General features: G+C 40.0%; 1 protein-coding gene across 2 annotated transcripts in view; it reads right to left on the bottom strand.

The window, feature by feature from the left end:
- Window positions 1-24,111, bottom strand: part of PSD3 (pleckstrin and Sec7 domain containing 3) — a 536,900-nt gene that overhangs the window by 362,825 nt on the left and 149,964 nt on the right. Inside the window, exon 1 of one of the 2 annotated variants that reach the window (XM_080796196.1) lies at window positions 9,417-9,605. The exons of the other annotated variant lie outside the window; for it this stretch is intronic. The gene's annotated coding sequence lies outside the window, so the exon portion shown is untranslated. Of the gene's footprint in view, window positions 1-9,416; window positions 9,606-24,111 lie in introns of those variants that run through there. 2 annotated transcript variants of the gene reach the window in all.

The following is a 24,111-nucleotide window of genomic DNA, read 5'->3' as shown; positions in this document are numbered from 1 at the left end:
GCTACATGGCAGCATGGTGACCAGCACAGAATACTGGAGTGGAAAAGCAAAACAACGCAGTGGTTAAAAGCAGGGATGTGAGACCCAGACCTTGGTTCACATCTTGGCTTCATGTGCAACAGCTGTGTGAGGATGAGCACGTTCCTTTTCTGCACCTCAGTTTCCTCTTCTGTAAAATAGGTAAGAGTGTTACCATCCACAAGTGCATACAATAGTGTGGCTACTATTACTAGTCTGGCCCTGAAGCTGAAAAGCCACATGACCTCAGATAAGTCACTTAGGATCTCAGCTACCTTGTCTGTGAAGTGAAAGGGTTAATTAAATCTGAGCCAGTGTTCAGTTCTAGAATTACTCTGAGGTGAAATACAGAACCACAACTTAAACTGCCAAAATACGCAGCCTCAACTTGCTTATTAGTCATATAGTAATCTCATATAAAATCAGCTCAATTGCTGTGTTCATTTTTAATACCAGTTCAACATTATGTCAAACAATAGATTGCCTAAGAAAGACATAGTATGAATAAAGAAATGAGATACAGAAAATAAAAACCAAAAATGTATTGGGTCTTCCTGTTTATATTCAGTTCTGAGTTCACAGTTTATAATTTATTTTTTTAAAGATTTATTTATTTGAGAACATGAAAAAAAGGGGCAGAGGGAGAGAGAGGAGAGGGAGGAATAGGCTCCCCACCGAGCAGGAAGCCCAGCCTGGGGATCGATCCCAGGATCCCAAGATCACAACCTAACCAACTGAGCCACCCAAGCACACCACAGTTCATAATCCATAGTAGAATATGATAATACACAAAAGAGCAGCATAGGAAGACAAGTTTAACTTAAAGAACACCGAAACCGTATGATAATTTTTTACTCACTGCTAGAAATATTTTCATAAACTGGTACCATCCAGGCTCACAAAAGCAAACCTTCCTGTCATTTGACAACAAAAGAGCACCAAATACTACATTTTTATAGGCATTCCTGTTTTTCCTGTTGCCTTTCTTCACTCTGGCTTCTTCACTATGGTCTTTCTTGTAAGTGGGGTTCCTGAACTTTATGAGGTCGTCTGCCATTTTAGAGGATGTAAAAATCCAGGAGTGCACTACTTCAACCCTGGAGAGCAAAGAAATTAAAGGGTAAAAGCATAAAGTACAGGGTTATATTTTCTTTCATGTCCAAGGGTACACAAGGGTATACAGAGTTCATCGGCATATGAAACAGCCTTCTAAATTCCTCAAAACTCTTTGCTCAGACTCCAGTAACAGAAGACAGGCCTTCCCTTCAGCTCTGCACAGGTTCAGATCCGGGTACAACGAAATGCTTCCAACATAGGCATATGCTGCCCCTACCCTCTTTCAACTCCACCAACTTCCCTCTTGCTACTACTGTTGCTAATCCAGGCAGCTCCCTGCATTATCTTACTTGATAAACTCACTGATAAGCATGCCAAGCACAATTCTCCATTCCCCTTTTAATCATTAATTTAGGAAGCATTTATCGGGTGAGAACTTTTATATGTCAGATACAGTGTTCAATAAGGCAGATAAAAGATACACTCTGGCACTGCAGTATGAGGTTACAGTTGAATAGCTACAACAATTTTTAAAAGGCATGATTTTTAAAATTACAAATTTTTTAAAGATTTTATTTATTTATTTATTTGACAGAGAGAGAGAGAGAAAGAGAGCCCATAAGCAAAGGGAGTAGCAGAGGAGAGGGAGACCAGGCTCTCCACTGAGTAGGGAGCCCAATGTAGGACTTGATCCCAGGACCCTGGTATCATGACCTGAGGTGAAGGCAGACATTTAACTGACTGAGCCACCAAGGTGCCCCTAAAAACTACTTGTTATTTTAAAGGAAATGCCACTTGCATTAGGAATACATGGTGGGACATAACTTAGTCTAAGGAAATCAGCCTTCCTGGAGAAAGTGATACTGAAGTTGACCCTGAGGACAAGGATGGGGGCGGGGGTGGGGGGGGGAACAGGACAGGCCAATGCACAAGAACAAAATATAGCTAAACTTCACTACAGTTGAAGTTACCGGGTGGAAGTGGGAGATATGCAGAATACAGAGCCCGCAAAAGAGGAAGCTAGGAGGCATGCAGCTGCTATATTATCAAAGTTTCCTGCTGACATCAGCATCAAGACACCTTCTATTCCATTTAAGGTGTATTTCTCAATTTTCTGTAATAACAGTAAACCAGAAACAAAAGACTAAATCAATCAGAAAACTAAATCCATGACATGCTATATTAGCAAGTACAATATAATATGTTAATGGGAGTGATCATATGTGCATTTTAACAGGGATTTTCTAGAGGCGGTGGTTAGACCAGAAACAGTGCAGCAAGTGAAATGTTCAGGCTCTAAGACAAGGCAGCAGAAAAAAACTGGTGGGCAAGACCCAATTTCCACTAGTTTCATTTACTCACACATTCCCAGAGCATTCTAATCAGAATTATCCCCAACAAAGCACAACAGTATAAGACATGCTCCAGGGGCACCTAGGTGGCTCAGTATTTAAGCGTCTGCCTTCGGCTCAGGTCACGATCCCAGGGTCATGGGATTGAGCTCCATGTTGGGCTCCCTGCTGGGGGCGGGGGGTGGCGGGGAAGCCTGCTTCTCCCTTTCCCACTCCCCCTGCTTGCATTCCCCTCTCTCACTCTGTGTCTCTCTCTTTATTTATTAAGCAAATAAATAAAATCTTTAAATAAAAAAAAGACATGCCCCACATTTCAGTATAATAATAGTTGTATTATTATACATTTATATATAATGTTGGAATATGCCTATGTTGGAAATATTTCATTGTACCTGGATCTGAACCTATACATCCTGAAAGACCTACCAAGAGAAGAAAGGAACAGACGAAGGTAGAAATAAAGTGATAATTACTTATATTTTATAATCTCCACATGTAAAGCCCAAAAGTATCAAGTAAAGTATGAGCCAGCCCACCTGAGGTGGTCAATTATAAAACAAAAATATTTTTTAAATAGCTTTAATAAACTACGAATGAGCAATTAAAAAACATAACTGAAAAAATCCTCCGCATAGTAAGAATAAAAACTTATAAAGTAGCTAGGAATGAACTTAAAAGCACAGAACTAAAACAAAGCTACAAAATTTTGCTAAGAGAAAAAAAATGAGTACAAAATAAAGACTATACTCTTGGAATGAATATGGCAAAGACACTCATTTCTTAAATTCCTCTAAAATTTAACACAATCCAGGGGGCACATAAAAAATAAAACCATAAAGAACTAGAAGAAAATATAGCTAAATGTATAATCCTCATAGAGAAGGTATTTATCAACATTACACCAGCAGAAATCATATTTTAACTGACAAATTCAATTACACGGCAAAAACACCAAGCAAAAGAAAAATGATAAATGGACAGAAAAACACCCATAAAATAAAGACAACACTAGCCTATATATGTAAAGGACTTCTGTGGACCCAAAAGAGAAAAATGAATACAACAAATAAAAAAATGGGTAAAAGACACTGTGCTGAATATTCTAGTTGCTGTGTCTCTCCTAGAGAAGCTGCTTCATCCACAGTGCCTGGAAGAACAGAGCCCAAATACCTCAACCCCTTATCCTGATCTCAGCTGACTGAACATGGAGTGAAACTGAGCCAATCAACTGCTCACACCTAGTTATCTGGGACACAGATACCCATGGCACTTAGATGATGATGGGTACCTGAACTGAAGGGTCGTGTTAAAATAGGGGCTGAACTAAGTGACATGACAAGCCAAAGCCAGATGGAATAAAGAGTTATGGGGGCAAGGAGGCCCAGAGGAAAGGGAAATGCAGGACGTAAAGAAAAGCAGGAGAGTGAGGATAAGGGAGGGATGCTGACTCTCCAGTTCTTGTCTCTGGTAGGGATGACTGTCCTTTGTATTCTATTCCTCAAGATAAACCAGAGTGCCTGTGATATCAGTCCAATAAAACCAGTTCATGTAGGTTTTCAGTCCACTATACCCACAGCCCAGGACAAAACAGACATGGGCAAACAATTCCCAAAAAAGGATAAAAAGATCAAAAATAAACATGTGACAAAATGCTCATATATATGTTACAAAAGAAGTATAGGTTAAGCTTAAAGCTCAGATAGCTTTTTTAGCTATTCAACTGGAAAAGATAAAAAAGTACTGAGACAACTGCACAGCAGGATATGGGAGAAAATAGAAACAACTCATACAGGAGGGAGGAATGTAAACTGTAAAGTTTCTTGTTTCAGTAAGCCTTAAAAGCTGTATATCCTAACAACCAGAAATTATACTTTTAAGCATTTAGTTTAAGGAAATAATCATAAACATGCACAAAAAAATTACTTAAGAATATTTACTACAGGGATGCCTGGGTGGCTCAGTGGGTTAAAGCCTCTGCCCTCAGCTCAGGTCATGATCCCAAGGTCCTGGGATCGAGCCCCACATCGGGCTCTCTGCTCTGCGGGGAGCCTGCTTTCTCCTCTCTCTCTGCCTGCCTCTCTGCCTACTTGAGATCTGTCTGTCAAATGAATAAATAAAATCTTAAAAAAAAAAAAGAATATTTACTACAGTGCTATCTTATAATAACACAAAAAACTAACTTAAAGATTACTTAAATCAGTATTTCTCAAGTATCATTCCTCACTTTCAATGACTTTTATATATCCCTTCACCACGTGTACTGATTCACTTAACATTACTCCTTAAGTCAGCTCATGATTTTTATTTAACCTATTCTTTCGACAAGGTTTTACTGAGTGCATACTATATGCCAGGAACTATTCTAAATGCTGGAAATTCAACAATGACTAAAGCAGACAAAAATCCCTTCCCTAGTGGAGGAGCTTACATTTTAGTGAGGAGATAGGTGATAGTAACTAAAATAAGTAACATATACAGTATGTTAGTGACATGGTTAGGGAGAAAAAAATAAAGCAGGCAAGGGGAATATGCGGCTCTGTGGGGAAAAGGGTTAGAATTTTAGAGAGAAGGTAGCCAGGTAAATGCTCACTAGAAAGACCTGAAGTGAAGGGACTTACCATGAGACTGAGAGATAGCATTCCAAGATGATGGAATAACAAGGGCAAAGTAAGTGGTAGAAACCTGTCTGGTGTGTTCTAAGAAAGGCAAAGAAGCCAATGTGAGTGAAGCAAAGCAAGTAAGAAGGGTGAAAGGAGATGAGATCATAAAGGTATGGGGTATATTTTGTAGGGACTTATACATCATGGTATGGACTCTGGCTAATGCTCTGAGATTAAAGCCAATAGAGATTGAAAAAAGACGTGGAACACTAGATAAAAGGATATTGTAATAAACCATTGTGACTTGGACCATTTGAAACATGATAGCATTTGGAATGGTGAAAGAATTGAATTATTAATATATTTTGAAGGTAGAGCTGACAAGATTGCTGAAGTGCTAGATTAAAGACCTAGTGAAATCACCTAAGGAGTGAGGCAATGAAGAGATGCTCATGACTCCCAACAACTAAAGGTCTTCCACAGTAACTGTAACCATGAAATCACAGGTTTGATGTGCTAGTTATAATTTTATAATACATATTAGAATATATACCTATTAATGAAACATGCTCATTCACATATTTTCTATAATATCTCATATACCATGAATAGTGTCTGCACCAAACTTGGGGAAATGCTATCTAAATAAACTTGATACATTCTACGCATGTGTGTGCATGCACACACACACACACACACACACACACACGATGAAAATGCATATGCCAGTATGGAAATAGTACCAATTCCTTGGTGGTAGATTGTTTGTTTTCTTCTCTGTGCTTTTCAAGTTGTCTTCAATGAATATATACTTTACTTTTGAAATTGTCTTCAATGATAAATACTTTCCTTTTAGAATTAGATTCCCAATATACATGTGCATTTCATTCAAATGAAGTTCTGTGACTTATTAAACTCAACACCGAAAAAACAAAACAAAACAAATTCAAAAAATGGGCAGAAGACATGAAAAGACATTTCTTCAAAGAAGACATACAAATGGCCAACAGACACAAGAAAAAATGCTCCACATCACTTGGCATCAGGGAAATACAAATCAAAACCACAGTGAGATACCACCTCACACCAGTCAGAACTGCTAAAATAAACGACCTAGGAAACAATAGATGTTGACGAGGATGTGGAGAAAGCGTTGATAGGAATATAAATTGGTGCAGTCACTCCTCAAAACAGTATGGAAGTTCCTCAAAAAGTGAAAAATAGAGCTACCCTATGACCCAGCAATTATACTACTAGTATACAACATATATAGAAATATATAAATAAATATATATACTATATATATATATACACACACACTATATGTATTTATAAATATACTAGTATTTATCCACAGGATACATACACAGTGATTTGAAGGGGCACATACACTCCACTGTTTATAGCAGCAATATACACATTAGCCCAACTATGAAAAGAGCCCAGATATCCATCAACAGATGAATGGATAAAGAAAATGTGGTGTGTATATGTGTGTGTGTGTGCGCGCACACGTGTGTGTATGCATGTATGCAATGGAATATTACTCAGCCATCAAAAAGAATGAACTCTTGTTATTTGCAGCAACATGGATGGAACCAGAGGGCATTATGCTAAGCGAAATAAGTCAGAGAAAGACAAATACCATATGATTTCACTCATATGTGGAATTTAAGAAACATAACAGATGAACATAGGGAAAGGGAAGGAAAAGTAAAATAAAACAAAAAAACAGAGAGGGAGGCAAATCAGCACTGGGTGTTTTATGCAACTGATGAATCACTAAAGTCTACCTCTGAAACTAATAAAAAAAATTAAGTTCTTTGGTTCTTGGTTTGATCTGATGGGTAAGGCTTTTAGCTACATATCCAGGACAGAAAGGAACTAGGATATAGACCTTCAAGGTGGGGGTGGGGAAGTATGCTCAGAAACAAAAAACACAGGCCCAGATAGTAGTATACATAATACTACCAGTAGCAGACACAGATAGTATACATGATCTTAAAACTCCAGTGGACAGCATTCCATGTGCAAAAATCAAGGTCCGGAAAGTAGAAGACAGCAAATGCGAGATGCTCTTGAATCAGCCATGAACAAGTTCTTGGACACTGGTTAGACCAGGGACCAGCTCTCTACCAAGAGCTTCTTCACTGCTTTGTGGTAAACAAGTCTTCTTGATATTTGCCAATACCATAATACCATATTTTAATGAACTGCACAGATGCTTCCACATTAATGTCATCTAAATTACCCAGGGAGCACCTGGGTGGCTCAGTCAGTTAAGCATCTGCCTTCAGCTCAGGTCATGATCCTGGAGTCCTAGGATGGAGCCATACATCAGGCTCCTTGCTCAGTGGGGAGTCTGATTCTCCCTCTCCCTCTGCTCCTCCCCTGGCTTGTGCTCACTCTCTCTCTCTAATAAATAAATAAAACCTTAAAAAAAAAATTCCCAGGTAAAATAAACCCAGGTTTGTCTAAATAGAGCTCAAGAGGAATAAGAGCAAGTTCAGTGAAAGTCAGAGTGGGCTCTGGAAGAAACAGACTATGCTTTGCCTCCCCATCCTAATGGCCTAATTTTCATACCACTTACTTAGGTTACCAAGATATCACTGTTCTTAACACTTTATTACTAACTGCCAAAAGACCATAAAATATGCATATTAAATGAAATGAGAGATGAAACTCTACAACATTCTGGTCAGCTCTAAGGTTTTCAAGTACTCCAGCTTGGTTAAAAATTAGGATGACTCTCTTCTAGCCTCAATCAGATCAACAACTCATTTTTATCTTCAAAATGTCGTGTTGTACTTCAGACAGACAGCCACTGTGCAAGGGAGGGCCAGTCTGAGAATGAAATGATAGAGGACTGTTCTAGATGCCTGCCCTGTGTAGACAAAGATCTCTAATCTCTCTAATAAAGAGCATAATTATGAATGGCTTTAAGTTATCTCACTTATCAAATGAATCATATGGCTTAACCAGTTATCACACAATGCCATCTGACAAAGCTCACACTCACACCTGTATTCCTCTGGCAGCCCTGAGCAGGGCTTTTAGATTCTGAACAATCTTCTGCCAATAATTATAGAGTTTTAAGTTTTGATTTCATGTAGAACTATGGCTTCATGATGTGATCAAGAAACATTAAGTCTAAAGTATTATCCAAAGGACTTCATTGTCTTACTAGTCTTGACAAATGTTAGAAGATGGGTTTCCTGGAAAGGAAATAGTCTGCGTCTGCTCTCCAAAAGTATTTCTGTGATTAGGAAAGCTAAGTACCATTATCCACTAAATGTGTCCTTTCTCTTTAAAAAAACAACAACAAAAAAACTACAAAGAGTTAGGGAAACTTTTTTAATACATGCAAACCAAAGTTCAACTTTTTTAAAATAATAATGTTCGATAAAACAAATATAAGCTTTCAGTGGCTGACAACCTATTTTGGCTAAAATCATTTCAAAAATATAACTTGGACCTTGTTTCGCAGTAATCTCAGCCAGTCTTTATATATTCTACAAATGACCCAAAGGAAATGGGCTTACCATACAAATGGGAATGGAAGATAACTCAAAAAAACCAACTGTAAAACAAACAAAAGGAAGAGGTCTTTGAAAACGGAACTAAATCTCAAAACACCACTTCTTGTACTAAGCTCTTTCAAAAGCAGCCAAGGTACTGCTCCTCATTTTCACCAGAAGAGCAGCCACGGAAGCATGCCAGCATCCTAACTCAAGAGCACACCATTTACAAGTGGTCCGAATTGGTGAATTCATTGGTTTCCTGCATTATTATCTCACCAGAGCACAGACAGAAAAGACATCCCTAGTGCAAACACATTTTCTCCATTGATCTTTGAGACACAAATCTAACTTACTTTTAAAGGAAAAATTTTCCATGACCAAAAAACAACAGAGCAAAGTTTCCCTTTAAAAGTTCCTTTGCCGGGACGCCTGGGTGGCTCAGTTGGTTAAGCGGCTGCCTTCGGCTCAGGTCATGATCCCAGCGTCCTGGGATTGAGTCCCACATCAGGCTCCTTGCTCCGCAGGGAGCCTGCTTCTCCCTCTGCCACTCTGTCTGCCTGTGCGCTCTCTCTCGCTCTCTCTCTCTCTCTGACAAATAAATAAATAAAATCTTTAAAAAAAAAAAAAAGTTCCTTTGTCAAAAGGCAAACTTCCTTGGCTCCTCTAGGTACACCTTCCTCACAGAATTCTCTCTCCACCAAAGCACCTTGAGTTTGTTTTTCCTCATACAACTCATGGCCCTTAAAGGTGGAGCCTGTTTGCTACAGCAAAGAAAAGGGAGTAACAGACAGGCTGTGGCCAGTCACAGAGGAGGCCTATTTGGAGAAGAAACACTTCTGCAAATGTAAGCTGGAACCAGGATTACTCACCCAGAGAAAAACAAGTTTCCTAGGAAGGTTTTGCAGCTCCAGTAGTTCTAGAACACACCACTCACCACAGGGATCACCCACTGTAAGTCAACTCAACACTGAGCTCAAAGTACCAACGGGGTTATCCTCCAAGTATTTTAGCACACAAAGCAAGACTTGGGCTTGACTGTAGCTCTCCCATGACACAGTGATGACACAATTAGCTCCACACAGTATCTCCCTGCCTCCCACACAGCCTACGGCAGTGGACTGACAGATGTGGTAGTTACTTAGCAATACTCTGTGGTTATTTCACCCACATCATTCACATAGACAGACAATGCAGTGCCATCGTTCCATAAAAACTTTTCTCTCTCCTCCCACATACTGTTCCACATAATAATTTATATTATTACATGAACAAACAAAATAATGGCTCATGCTTTGTAAAAAGTAACCATCCCATGAGCCTTTAAGGATCCTACTGCTCATCCCTTTGTCCCCTGGGTCTCAAACAAAACTACTCTGCATTAATTCAAAGGAATGCAACTGCCAAGTAAATAAGCCTAAAGAGCTTAGAGCAAGAACTACCTTCTGTCTGAAAACATCCTGCCATCTCATGTCCAGCAGCTAAGCCTCAGACCCCCAGTCAATCCTGTGTTACAGGGTGGGGTGGGGAGGTGTGTACTGGAGGGAAGGCTAAGCCAAAATGTCTCAAAACACTTAGGACAAACATGTTGGTCTTCCACAGATGACCTGGGTGGTTGGTATATATTTTGCTAATGCCAAATGAACTAAATGAACCCTAGTTGGTTTGCCCAGGCTGTGGTAAACATTTCGGTGTGATCCGTAACAGGCTGCAGTCAATTTCTCTCCCCTGGCATTCAATGCATATCTGCATTCAGATAAAAATGACAGTTAATGTGTATTAAGCACTTTCACAGTTCTAGGCATTGTTCTGAGACTTTAACAGGCATTCGTATATTTAATTTTCGTATCAACTCTATGAAGTAGGTATCATTAGTATGTCTACTTGACAGACGGGAAAACTGAGGCACAAGTGAGCAGTATGCCAGAGCTGGGATGTGTATCCAGACAGGCTTACGTAAGACAACACACTGCTTATCCTGCCTCCCTAGGACAGGTCTATGATGCCAGTGTGGTAAGGCCGATTTACAAACAGCAGTCAGATGTGAGAGACATGTTGAAGACATTCTGAAACAGCAGGAGAGTTGAATTCTTCTTTCCATCTCATCATTAGCGGTGAAATTTGGAGCAAGCTGCATCACTTCCTTAACCTTAGTATATTCATTCATCTGTACAACTCTGTGTGTGTGTGTATATGTGTGTCTATGTGTCTTGTGTAAGGGAGACTGGATGAATGTCCCTTCTGCCTCTAAAATTCTACACCAGGCATTAGTCTCTGATCTCAACTCTGATCTCAAGGTTGTAAGTTCAAGCCCAACATTAGGCATAGAAATTACTTAAAAATAAAACCTCAAAAAAAATCTTTTCTTTAGTTTTAAGATGAGTTATATCTCACAATAATTTATAGTTTTACTAATATACAGAGTTTGTTAATATTCAGTCAATGAGAGCTCTGCAGCAAAGGTTTTAGACATAAATATGTATCGAAAAATGAGTGCATTGACTAAAGAAAGCCTGGTACAATGTTAAGGTACAGAGGTCTTCCTCTTATGTTCCCTCAGAACATTATGAAATCAGGCATGGGACTTTCCTACTATACTTGGTAAGGTTATTAGAGTACTATGTGCTCCTTAAAAGGTGCTAAAACAAGAACCTAAGTAGGGGATGCAAAGTAAAAGTAGTCTCATAATTTCTGTTGGATAAAAATCAAGTTTATAACCTAAACTGCCTGATAAACCTAGCCAGGAGTGGCAATTCATGCTTAAGGCAGTTAGGTAGTACCTAACTTTATGGTGGCTTAGTAAACCATCCTACTTGTTACGGCTTGCTAATATGTGTTCCTGTGTGTATGCATGTTTGTGTATAGCACGGAAGGGCAGGGAGAAATACGTTATGTATTTTTAGCAAGGACAACTCTGGAAAGCAGCCCCTGAGGAGTGCTGGCGATGCCTGGAGTAGAATTCAGTATCACACAGTTTAAGCTTCAGACAAAGCAAGTTCCACTTTCAACTATCTGATAAACCTGGGAGTTCTTTATTATACTGTTTTTAAAAATGTCTATTTTAAACTCACTCTCTCACTCACACACACACACGGTTTTAAAACCCACTACATTGGAGGAATCAGTCACCCTTACTTGCCATGAAGAGAAAGGGCTCCCTGGATCCCACACAGAAATGGAGAACGGAAGTGCAGGCACTGTTTGAACTAGGTAAAAAGAAGGATGCTGGTGAGCAGGTGGGCTTTTCTGGATTGCACCCAGCCAGGTGGTATCAACCAGTCATGCCTGGGTGACTCAACCATGATGATGATGGACAAATTCTCTCAAGTTTTTCAAGAGATAGTTGTTTGCTGCTAACAGGCATGAACCATTCTCAGGAAGTCTCAGAAGGATCAGGGAAGGAAGAGTCTTCTACACTGAGCCACACCACCCGTAGAAAAACCCCATATGACTCAGTATATGAGGGTGACAAAATGAATTTAAAAGCATAAACTAACAAAGGGCCCCTGGCCCCTTCTTTTGTTTAATTATAACCTATTCTATTTGCAAGTAGAATGTTCAAGGCCAATGGAGGTATATAGCTGATAAAGACACCGTAGCTACTAGCTGGAGGAGCAGAAAGGCAGTGAAGAGCCCTTCTCTGCTGTTTCCAGCACCAACAATCAGATGGACTTCACCATCCTCCCATTTTAGTCAGTATTTCAAGTGTCTTAGAATCCCAGGAAGTAGTACCTGGAGCCTACCGCTGGATACACAATGAGACTGAGGATCACACCAACTTGCATTCAACCCACAACCAGTGCTCCTTGAACAAAAACCACAACTACTCTGTAGAGCATACCATTATCCCAAAGGAGCTCAAGACTGCACAGTTCCAAAGTTCACATGATTTTATAACCCCTCTGTGTTGCAGAGACTGCTTAGAGGTAGGCTATCAGAGGTAGTTTATTTTTGACATAAAAATGTTCCACCATGGGCTTAAATGGAAAAATCTTTTTTTGATCTCTTCAGCAATCTAAATGTTTTCTTTATGGGTCCCTAGCTGGCTCAGCAGGTAGAGTACATGACTCTTGATCTTAGGGTTGTTAAGTTCGAGCCCCACATTAGGAATAGAGATTACTTAAAAATAAAACCTCAAAAAAATAAAATCTTTTCTTTAGTTTTAAGATGAGTTATATCTCACAATAATTTATAGTTTTACTAATATACAGACTTTGTTCATGTTCAGTCAATGAGAGCTCTGCAGCAAAGGTTTTAGATATAAATATGTATCAAAGAATGAGTGCATTGACTAAAGAAAGCCTAATACAATGTTAAGGTACAGAGGTCTTCCTCTTATATTACATATGTCAGAACATTATGAAATCAGGCATGGGACTTTCCTTGGGCAGAGACCCACAAATTTTCATATTATTCTAACTTTTAAAAGGACATATTCAATTTCTATGTTGTTTTTCCACTGTTAATGCAACACTCTAGCTGTCTCTGCTGTGGTGTTAATAAAAACTGAAATCATCAAAAAAAAAAAAAAAAAGATTCTTGGGAACCTGGGTGGCTCAGTGGGTTAAAGCCTCTGCTTTCGGCTCAGGTCATGATCCCAGGGTCCTGGGATCAAGTCCCACATCGGGCTCTCTGCTCAGCAGGGAGCCTGCTTCCTCCTCTCTCTCTGCCTGCCTCTCTGCCTACTTGTGATCTGTCTGTCAAATAAATAAATAAAATCTTAAAAAAAAAAAAAGATTCTTAAAAAAAAAAAAAACTGAAATCATCAGAAGAATTATGGGGACCCATAACTGAAAGTTATTGTTCTAGACAGACAAATATCAGCATGAGGAATTAAACTCACCATATTTAAAAATGTAAGCAAAGAAGTCAGACATTATTTTTTTTTTTTTTTTTTTTACCCTTTATGCAATGAAGTGCTTGCTGTGAGAGGCACTGGAAATTCCCTCTCCCTGAAAAGATGCATGCAAAGAACTCTGTATTCTGGATTTTTCTCCTCTTCTAATAGCAGCTTTGAGATATAGCTTTAAGCCTCACCCAGCACCCCTGACTGAAGGACACCAAGAGGTACAAAGCACAGAGGAGAGTAGAAAGGAAATGAGTATGCAATAATGTTCCTTGCTGCTAATTTAAGCTTTATGCTTAATGGAAATAATATTAAAAGCACAGTGAAAATACAGGCATTTTCAAGTATACAGAATGACTTAATAAGGAGGATGACGACAGTGAAGATGGTGGTGATAACTGACAATTCCTGCACACTGTGTTAAGCACTTCACGATCATTACCTTAGCTGAAACACCTCTGGAAGTATTATTGTATTACTGTCCTTTTACAAAGGACAAAGGGAGGGTCCCCCTCCCCCAGGGCAATACTGTCAGGAAATGGCCAGCTTGAGCTATGAAAATGAATCGCCTGAAATAAAGAAACAGATTCTTACCCCTACAAGTGACTCTAAGCCATCGCATACTTTAGAATTCTAGCCCTAAAAGAGATCCAGCAGTTAGCTCAATGGGACTACATAAAATATTTAGAGCAAGACTTGCATTAATACTCTTTAAATCATATAAATATATCCATAATTACCTAAGAGTTGTAGCTTCCCAAGGATAAACTATGAGTTCTGATAATTATTCATCAAATACAAAGATGTCATAGAAAGAAAGTAAAGGAAGCTCCCCTTCAATCCTCAGAGAGTTCTAAAGAAGGTGGGATTTACTACAAGGTGATCTCTCCTCTATTCTTTTTCATATAAATGATGTGCGGTAGACATGCATAAGTCCCATAAAAAACTTGAGAACTCTATTACTGATTGCTAGTTTCTGTAATTCAAGCCCTTATGTATGAACAATTTAGTGTACACTTTATTTTAGCTAAATAGAATAATGATCCTCCTTCTATTCACCATTTATAGCCTTTTTTTTTTAAGATTTTATTTATTTATTTATTTATTTATTTATTTATTTATTTATTTGACAGACAGAGATCACAAGTAGGCAGAGGCAGGCACAGGGAGAGGGAGAAGCAGACAGCTTGGCGCCAGGCTCGATCCCAAGACCCTGAGATCATGACCTGAGCCAAAGGCAGAGGCTTATTACCCTACTGAGCCACCCAGGCATCCTGCTCTTACTCTTCTATACCCTTAAACCCAAACCACATTGAGATTAAACCATTTCTACTGAATACTCTGAAGCTAGAAAATCAAAATAGAACACACTGGATGTGCTTGCAATTTCAACCACAACTCCTACTCCACCTTAAATAGAACGGGCTGCTTTCTCATGGAAAAATAAGATTTATTACTAGCAAAGTTAGAAGCACAAAAACAATAACTTATAAGGGAAACTGTTCACTAGCAGGGCTCCTTTGCAACAGATTTTAATTGGGAGAAAAATAGAGCAGTCAAATTCCAGAATAATCTAGTCTGCACAGCATTTATTTTGGGTATAAAGAAAATGACGTCATTATAGGGTTAGGATCCGAAACAACTGTCCCATACAAAACTGGTTACAATGACCAGTTCATTCCAAATTGGTGGGAAAAGCCTTGTATTCAAATCCAGGAATGCACAGCCTTGGATGGTTCAAAGCATGTCATGGGAGTTCACAAACTAGTCTAGATTGTCTAAAGTCTTGTTATTTAAATAGAACAAAGTTTTAACTTGAAGGTAAGTTTATTCTAAGAAGAAAAAAATCAGGAGATAAAATTATATTTAGTAAATTAGAATTTTTTCTTCAAAAGTAAACAGCATCTTTCACTATTACCATTCTGATTTGAGATTATATTACTCATAGAAGCTTGGCACATCTATAAAGATATTATCTTGAGGAGGACAGGGAGAGGAGAGGCTGTCATATCAGCAGTAAGCTGGAGAAATCCTCCAACTTGCTGGAGTAGCTGCCCCCTGGGCCTTTGGCATCTGTGCCATCCCAATGACGTGGCCCTGTCTGTGGTCCCAGAATTAGAGACATAGGCAGGGTGGCAACTTCATCCTCAGGCATCACTTCCAGGGTACAGGGCAGGGCTTCAGGAGACAGGTACTTCCAACTAAGAGAGGTCTGGAACCACCACATCAACCCCCCTCTTAGTTATGTCAGTAACACAAAATTGGGGCTACTTGAGCCCTCTGACTCCCTCTTCTCCCTCAGGTGAAGCTTCACAGATCTCATTACTACATCAGTTAGGACACAGCAGAAGAGAGAATCACAAATAAATCGAACTATAACCCAGTCTAAGTGTCTGACAGGAGAGAATACTGAAACTAATATTTTGAATAAAATAAGCATATATAAATAAAAGAAATCCTTTCTATTTTTGCTAACCAAAAGCAACAGATTAACCAACAGGTTAACTCTCCATTCCTACTGATACCTTTGCCTTAAGTCAGTGGTATGAGCCTACACCAAAGCATTCTCCGGGACTGGAAAGAGTGGCATCCCTCACTGAGATAGGATGTATTTTAAACTCAGGGCAATGTGTCAACTCTGAAGTTGCCTGTGGTACTGAAAAAAATAAAAATAGGGAAAGGAGATTTTCAGACCTCCTCATGACCAGAAAATATTCTTGATAAGCCACTCAGTGCATGTACTCAACTTTATCAATCAGAATACAAATGTTTTGATTGGCACTATCATTAGCAAGAAAGCAAAGGCAAAAAAAAAAAAAAAAAAAAAGAAAGAAAGAAAGAAAGAAAGAAAGAAAGAAAGAAAGCAAAGGCAAATAATTCCCTGAAGAAACACTGATGTTCCCTTGCTAAACCTCACTTAGGGTTCAAAAACACAAGCAGGTCCTTCAACCTGGATGCCAACAGACACTTATTACAATCTGGGGAACGATGAATGTCCTTGAGGATTTTGTTGAAGAAAAAACAAACAGAAAGGGAGATCAACAGAAAAGTTTCTACCATCCTGCGAAAGGAGATAATTTCCTCATGAAAGTATATATAGTTCAAACTTCTGCCATCACTACAAGAAAAATTCATACTAGAATCCTCTCATGTTTCTGGGAGGTTGTCCTCACAGAGAGAGCCTCAGACAGCTGATGCCTTCATAAATTCTAAAATCAATACACTAACTGAAAAGAAGAATCAATTTTAAAACATCGTGGTAACCTGGACTTAGTGCTATACAAAAATAAAAAAAGACAGCCTCTGCCTTCAAGGAGGGTGTAAGCTCTACACAGGCCATCAGAAGAATCTGACTGTTGTCACTCTCCTTTTCCCTCACCGCCACTCCTTTCTCAGGGCCTCACAAATGAAGAGGAAAACTACAGGGTCATGGCACGATGGCTCTGGAAAAAAATCTAAGTACTGCCTAGCCCAACTCCTTCATTTTAAAGACAAAATCAGCTCAGAAATGGGTAAGTGACATGAGAACCACAGAGCTAATGTGAAGGACTAGAAAAACCACAGGTTCCCTACTGCCAATTATACACTTCTTCGGCTCAAAAAGAAGAGAATAGCTCTTCTAAATGCAGGGGATACAATATCCAGACACTGGATAACTAAGAATCAAGAGAGAATTACATGGACTCTAACCTCCTACATTCTGGTTTCATTTCAGCTGCTTTGGGTCACACTTCTGCTTTCATGTGAAAAACAAGGCCTTTAAGAAGGGATAAAGAAGTCACAACCATCAGTCACTTCCTTCAGCCAAAAGAAGGAAAATTCTAATGCCCTACTGTCTCTGTGCTCATCTTCCTAGCAGAGTGCATTTGGGATTTCAAAGTAAGTATTTCTTATCAACCAACTCAGACTGAAAAGGGGTAATTGGTGGATGTTGCTTTCCTGGAAGAACAATACAAAAGTCAACCTGTGTACACAGCCTAAAAAAAGACCATGGAGGAATGGAAAATGGCCTCTCCTTCCACTTGCTCTCCATCTAGTCAATGCTGTGAGCACTACTGCTGAATTTCAGCATTATTCTACCTGCTCCAGTTCCACAGCCTCCTCACTATTTTTCAATTTGTTCTTGTAAAGAAGATTCTAACTGATCACAAAGAACTAATCTAAGGAGCCAATTAGTAAGATTTCATGGAGTCAAGTAATGGGTTTTTTGGAGCCGAAAATACATGTTGTAAATTATTTAATCTAATCTCATTTTCCATATGAGTGAATGGAAAGACAGGTTAGGAATTTAGATAGAGACAGAACAAGGGCCAGAGCCCAAGTCTTCCAACTCCCAGGACAGCACTCCTCCAACTACTACTTGCATCACCAGCAGACACAAGACTACTGTAGACGTCCACCTTCCATAGACAGGTCTGGAAGCAACTTGGGCTTACCAAAGTCTCCCTGGTTGATGTGCAATGGCCACATCAACATGGCAACTTAAAGTTCATATCTGTCAGTGGCTACTGAGGCTCAGCAAGATAAGAATGTGGAATGGAGAAACAACTGGGAAGACATGAGTGTGGTTAAATATTCAGGGAAAGGAAAAAATCCCATGACAATCTGAATTCTGAGGACACAGGAGACAGGAAAGGCAGAGGAAAGAAAACAGGATAGAGAAAGCATGCTACCAAAAAAGCAAATATTCTGTCAAATAAATAAATAAATATCTTTAAAAGGGGGGGGTGGGTGCTGAGTGGCTCATATGGTTAAGCGTCTGCCTTCAGCTCAGGTCATGATCCTGGAATCGAGCCCCGCATCAGGCTCCCTGCTTAGTAGGGAGCCTGCTTCTCCTTCTCTCTCTGCCATTCCCCTCACTTGTGCTCTCTGGCTCTATCATTCTGTAAAATAAATAAATAAAAATCTTTAAAAACAATGAGTAAAAAGAATGGCATCAGAGCACAGAAAGGATAGCTGGTATCGATATAATATACAATATTTTGAGGGGAAAAATACTTAAATCTTGTTTTCACAATGAAACTTCCTTTTTAAGTTATTTAAGAAGGTATATCTAATTCAATTTTTAATCAACTTGGTGTACAGTTACAGGAGACTGCTGTCTTCAAGTACAGTTTCATAAAACAAGATAAATATTACTTCTATACTAGCCAACCATGGGTGGATTTTAATACTTCACACATACTGGGTAGGGCAACCCCACCCTTGGCTCATAGTCTAGCTTCTGTAGTTGGATCTCTCAGCCTACTGCCAGAGCTGGTCCCATGGCTGTGTGACTCTGAGACCTCCCAAGAAGACCTCAGTGCCACAGGAAGAGACACTGATGACTCAGGAGATGGCCAGCTCTCACTCTGCAGCAACCAAATGAATCCAGACATGGAGCTAATAATCAGTATGGAGCAGTGCTGACATTTCAAACATCTGCTGACTATGGCTTAAATATAAGTGCTGTATGTTCTGGGATATTTCTGGGAATAGCCTTTTGTGTGTGTGTGTGTGTGTGTGCGCGCGCGCACGTGTGCGCACGCGCATGTGGTAGGATGGATAGTGGGTGCCTGCTTTGTTCAACCTAAATTTCCCAGTGAAATATTTTGTTAATAAAAATGTTTTTCTCCTTTAAAAAAAAAAAAAAAAAAAAAAAGAAGGGTGCCTGGGTGGCTCAGTTGGTTAAGCAAGGTAATTCAGCTCAGGTCATGATCCCTGGGTCCTGGGATCAAGCCCTGTATTGGGCTGCCCCTGCTCTGTGGGGAACCTGCTTCTCTCTCTCCCTCTGCCTGCCACTCCCCCTGCTTGCGCGCTCTCTCTAATAAATAAATAAATAATCTTTTTTAAAAAGTTATAATTCAAAGGATTGGGATGTGAAATCCATATTGCTTACCAATGAGGAGCCCCAGATCAGTAAATTTACCAGGACCCTACTGAGAAGGTGGAGCCCAGGGAATAGGCAGTTTCTTATTAAATTAAAACATGCCAACATGTTTTTGGCTATGTTTCAGGTGGATACGTTGGTTCCCTCATTTTCAAACTTAAGAAAATGCCCAGCAATTTCCAAGGTGAATTCAAAATTATAGTCAAGGATGGGACACACCAGCTTCCCAAGGTCAAGATGCCAGAAAATGCAAAAGCAAACTCATCTTATATTGATTTAGTCCTTAGTTTTATTCTTCATCACCTTCTAAATCGATTGGCCATATCCCCACCTCCAATCCTGAAGCTGTACTTATATGTTTGATATTTAAGCAGCTATTGATCTACTTGTCCCAAAGTTTAAGCAAGATAAATATCTGAGACCTCACCTTTGGAATTAGGAAGAAGTGTGAAATCTTGATCAACAGAATCTCTACTTAAATTAAGACTGGAGGCTCTACAACAGAGCTTATCTCTCTAACACATGGTAATACACTTGGGATACTCGGGCAATCACATAAGAAATCTGTGTTTCTCTTACCAACCCTTGATTTTTGAAGTCATGAATCCTGGAATTCTTTAGCTGAATTATTTCAACAAGAATGACACTTTCCATGGGTCTCTAAGAGTTGGCTCAGCTGACCCAAGGAACACTACACACACAAGTTAGAGCAGGCAATGACTGTCTCACACTACTTGGGCCAGTCCTATGCCTTCTGATTCGTAAGCTGCAGAGACAACTTTTAACTTTTTATCTTTCAGCAGCAAAATACTGAAGAAATACAAATGTTTCCCTATCATTCTGTCACCTAGAAATGGAGTCTTGTCCTGGGAAAGCCAGACTAGAATGTCTATACTTGATAAATGTGTTCCTCTAGTGAATAAGATTTAGATTAAGAACTTAAGAACCAGGATGGATGAATAGTACTGAGAACCAAGCCACAGCAATGCAAACATCTCACACAGAGCCTGGCAAAAGCCCCCTCCTCTGCCCTGATGGGATTACTGCCTCCAACGAAAAGAATATTCATACTCCATTTCTTCTCATGGTGGCATCTCTATTTCACCTACCATCTACCATGGCATCCTTTTTCTCTCTCTCCCTTCAGGTATGCATAGCTCCTGTAACAACAGATCTGAGACATGGAAACCCTAAGGTGATTAGTTCTAGATGACTACAAAGCAAAGCATGCCAATGCCAGTGGATTACAGGCAGGAGAATATGATACCTAACTCAACACCGTGTCACCCTTAAAGGGTTTTCCTTATATTTAGGTCCCACAAGTCACCACAGCATCCCTCAAATGATGTTTAGCCCCATTACTCACTTGTTTTATGTTTCTGAAGATAACTGCCCTAAGTTAGTTATTTATTTATTTATTTGCTAAAAGATTTATTTATTTATTTGACAGACAGAGATCACAAGTAGGCAGAGAGGCAGGCAGAGAGAGAGAGGAGGAAGCAGGCTCCCTGCTGAGCAGAGAGCCCGACGTGGGGCTCGATCCCAGGACCCTGGGACCATGACGGAAGGCAGAGGCTTTAAGACACTGAGCCACCCAGGTGCCCCATGCCCTAAGTTATTTAAAAGGAGAAGAAAGAATTGGTCAGTAAGATGACGGATATCATAAGGTAAAGACAGAAAAAGGAAGATATCCAGTCCACCATCTCCACCCCCACATACAAAGAAGTCTTCTGTCCAGCTGCCTTTGTTTTACAGAGGAGAAAAGTCAGAGATCAAGAGAGGAAGTTATTCTTCACAGGTCTCACAATGAGTAGCAGAGTTGGGCCAATGGAGATGCTCAGGGCCTCACTTAATGCTTCCTCTGCTAAAAGGTACAGTCTCAGTAAAGGACCAGCTGAATCAACAAAAGGGAGTGGCTTCTTTGAGAACATTCTGAGCACAGAAATTATACTGCCCTAGCCCCTTCGAAATGCAGGCTTCTAGGTATGCCAGGAGCATTGAACAGCAGATGGGACAACCTTCCTTCACAAAGAGGTGGGATGAAGTCCAATGGCACCAACTCTAGACAGCGACATGGTTCCTCCCTCTCCAAAGCACAGATAGTTTAACATACCTAAGCCAATCAGGAGGAATAAGCCAGTCCTTTCAATATCCACTAAGAAAAACAAATTTAAAAACCCAAAGGGCACTTTGCAGTCTACCTAGTACTTTCATATGCATTATTGTATCTCACACTCACAACAGTCCCATTTTCCAAGAAACAGAGAACCAAAGAAGTCTCGCCTCTGGCTCACAGCTGGTAAGCAGCAAGGCTGGCAGCTGAGCCTCTTTCTTCCAACTCCACATTCAGTGCACCTACTTGTATCCTCCCTCCACCCAATGTTATTAATGACAAAAAGCCAAACACAACAGTCGCTCAAAAGGCTGCCTGAACCACACCCTCTAGTCAACTAAACAATGACTAAAATCCTTGCTGGAGCCCAACACAGGCTCTGCCTCCCCAGAATTTCAGGACTGAGCATTTTCACAGTAGGTTCAGACCCAGGCATGCCTCGCTATCCTCTATGACCTCTGGCCTGATCATATGAATCACAACAGTGTGGCCACAGCTGGACCTGCCAAATGCATTGGGCTCTTAGAGACACAGCCCAGCTGTGTAGGCAGGTTCCTTACAAGGGTGCTCCCAAACATTCCAAACATTGTGCTACAGAAGAGGGAGGAACTGAGCTGTAGAGGGAGCTGGCAAATGTGACAGAACTTTCCATTCTACTTCTGTACTTTTGCACCATTAAGGTAGTTTAAAACTGGTTCCCAAAGAGTGTCAGGGATCATGCCTTAAAGAATACATTAAAACCGGAGCGCCTGGGTGGCTCAGAGGGTTAAAGCCTCTGCCTTTGGCTCAGGTCATGATCTCAGGGTCCTGGGATCGAGCCCCACATCAGGCTCTCTGCTCAGCGGGGAGCCTGCTTCCTCTTCTCTCTCTGCCTGCCTCTCTGCCTACTTGTGATCTCTCTCTCTGTCAAATAAATGAATAAAATCTTAAAAAAAAAAAAAAAGAATACACTAAAACCATCAGGAGGTTCCTTCTGAGAAGTGGGAGCAAAGTGGGGAGAAAAGAGAACTTCAATTTCAGTTTTTACCATTCGCACATATTCCTTTAATATTTTTGAAAACTAGTTCAAAATTAAATTTAAAAGCTATAATGACTTCCGGGGAAAGTCAGGGTGACAAACAGAAACTGACACTAGACAAGGTAAACTAGTAACACAGAAGAAAATCATTATAAACAAAAGCTTAAGAAACACTGATCTAGACATGAGACCTTTATAAAGCAAAATAGGCAAAGAGTCTCATATACAAACTGAATTTTCCTTTCACAGTAATCGAAGAAATGGAGGAATTTTTGGAAGAGCAAAAAATTTGTTAGTACTTGGGACTTTTGTGTTTCCACATATTTTATCTTACTTTTTTAAAGATTCTATTTAATTATTTGAGAAAGAGAGAAAACACACACATGCTCAAGTTGGGGGAGGGGCAGAGGGAGAAGCAGGCGCCCCAGCCTAACATGGGGCTCAATCCCAGGACTCCAGGATCATGACCTAAGCCAAAGGCAAGACACTTAATCAATTGAGCCACCCAGGTGCCCCATATTTTATCTTATGTAATCTCAATAACCATGGAAGAAAAGATATTATCCACAAGTCATAGTCCAGGAAATTTAAGTTAAGCAGCTTCAAACTGCTGCACAGCTACTAACTCCTGGAGCATTAAGATAGAAAGGGCCAAGCTGGAAATATAGATAAACCCTCTAAGAAGAGCCACCACTGCGTGGAAAAGGACAGTCTACACCTACAGAAAGAACACAGAAAAGATGGCCTGGTTCCGACGATCGCTTCAGTTTTACTCCTAGTGTGGGTCACATTCCTCCTGAGGTACGTGTGTGTGCAGTCCTGTGCTCCATATTCAAAGACGATGGAACTGACAGGATACACTATCAACAGGACATGAGCATAAAGAAGTTTTCACAAAGTGTTGATAGTTGGCACTAACCTACCCTTTTTTTCTCTCAGCCCTCCTTGGCCCCTAAGGCTCCACTGGAGCGATGACTGCCTGGGAAGACTGCCTGGCATGAGGCACAGGGCACTACCTGGAACCCTGCCATGCTTACATTGTGGGCATACCCAAATTCCAAGTTCACGACTGCCGTTCTCTAAGGTCCAAGTCCTCTCACGTGCCTGATGTAAGGAAGGGCAATTTAAACATAACAGTAGCCAGTTTGCTAACATTTACTGAGCTTTTATTAACGCAGGAGAAATTCTGCTAAGTGCTTCCCATGTATTGCACCTCAGTTAATCTTCACAACAACCACCTCTCAGGTTAGGTGCTATGATCATCTCGAGGTCCCATACGAAGAAACTGCAATTGAAGAGTGGTTAAGTAACTTACCAGAGGTCAAACTGTAAGAAATAGAGATAAAATTCAGTCAATGGGCCTATAATTCCCAAGTCCAGGCTCATAACCACCACTATGTCTCTCACAAACTATGTTTCACATCCTTTTATCAAGCATTCTCTTTGTCCTTTGTTATTAAAGCTATGAAATAAAATATCCAAATAGAAAGAGGCTTTTTTTATACTGATGGCCAGGTAAGATAAATAACATTATAAAATATTAGATATATGAATTTAAAATTATGAACTTAAACACTGTTATCAAAGCAAGAAACTTCAACTTACCCAATACATACCTACAAATACATCTATTAGAATCAGCTGACTGTCCTGGGCATTTAAATGCCTGGGTTCTCACAGACTCCCAGGTGTTCAGGAATCCTTTAACCCCAAGCATTGCA

The sequence above is a fragment of the Martes martes genome (assembly GCF_963455335.1).
Source record: "Martes martes genome assembly, chromosome: 2".
In the NCBI taxonomy this organism is placed as follows: domain Eukaryota; kingdom Metazoa; phylum Chordata; class Mammalia; order Carnivora; family Mustelidae; genus Martes; species Martes martes.
Note: the sequence above shows the minus strand (reverse complement) of the source record. Positions and strands in the feature narration are given on the sequence as shown.